The sequence below is a fragment of the Phytophthora parasitica genome, assembly GCF_000247585.1.
Source record: "Phytophthora parasitica INRA-310 unplaced genomic scaffold supercont2.77, whole genome shotgun sequence".
NCBI classification, from domain to species: domain Eukaryota; phylum Oomycota; class Peronosporomycetes; order Peronosporales; family Peronosporaceae; genus Phytophthora; species Phytophthora nicotianae.
In genome coordinates, this window is record NW_008649063.1 from 262048 (window position 1) to 263245 (window position 1198).

Sequence of the window (1198 nt, forward strand, 5' to 3'; positions counted from 1 at the left end):
GAAACAAGAATGGTGATATTCGAAGCAGGCTATTCGCCTGTGATAGAAGCGGAAAACCACAAAATACTCGCCATCTTTAAGAAGCGGATCGTGTTCAAACAATGCGTGGTTAGAAGCGAATGAGTTGTCCTATGAGGATCAAGATAGTAGCTGTTGATCAAAGTAATGCCAAGGGAGCTTGGAAAATTGTACACACTCGAGATGGCAGCCGCATACACAACCATCCAGCCCCCTTAGATGTTTGTGTACATTCTGCTCACCGACGCTGCAGTGCTCAACAGAGTACGACTCCAGAAATGGCTACTGTGAACGATTTGATACTTTTTCAGACGGCAGCCGACGTTTCCGTATCCAAAGTCTACACTACTCTGTTGCTGTCCGACATCACCTCTCTTCTTATTCCCAAAGACATAGCAAAAAGTAAAGACGCACGTCGCCGAGACATGTTGGCAACAGAGACCGCGATTGAAGCTCTTTTCCGGAAGTTCTCGGAACATGGTTTGCACTACAAATTCGAGGTTGACCCAGAAACGCGACGACTGAAGTATCTTTTGTGAGCACACCCTGATACTATGAAACTTGCTCGGCATTACATGGGAGTCGTTGTCATTGGCTGCACATACAAAACCAACAAACATAACTGGCCCCTCTGCAACATCATTATACTTACCGGATTAAACAAGATTCTCACAATCGCTCAGTGTTGGCTACCGGGTGAAGCGGAGCCCAACTACACATGGGCGTTCAGCCAGCTGAAGTCGCTTCTCATTGAAAATGGCGTACCCATACTTCGCTTGATCGCAACGGACAGAGACCTCGCATGCATGAATGCGAGTGATGCTGTATACCTCGGAGTTCCTAAGATCCTGTGTCGCTGGCACGTCAACCGCAACGTTCTTTCACGCGTACATGATGATCTCGGAACCATACGTCTATCGCAACCGGGGTCGAATGGTGAGATGAAACAGAACTCTGTGGAGACGGATGTCTTCATGGCCAAATACTATGAGGCCCTGACATCGGAATCCGAATCTGAATTCGAAGAGCACTGCACCTCACTACAAGAGCTGAGTAGCATTACCGCTGACTACATGGTGGAAGTATAAAACCCGTATTGTCAAGTGTTGGATGGACCGATATCCTCATTTTGGTTGCCACGATAAGTCAACCGTTGAAGACACCCATGCGAAGATAAAGC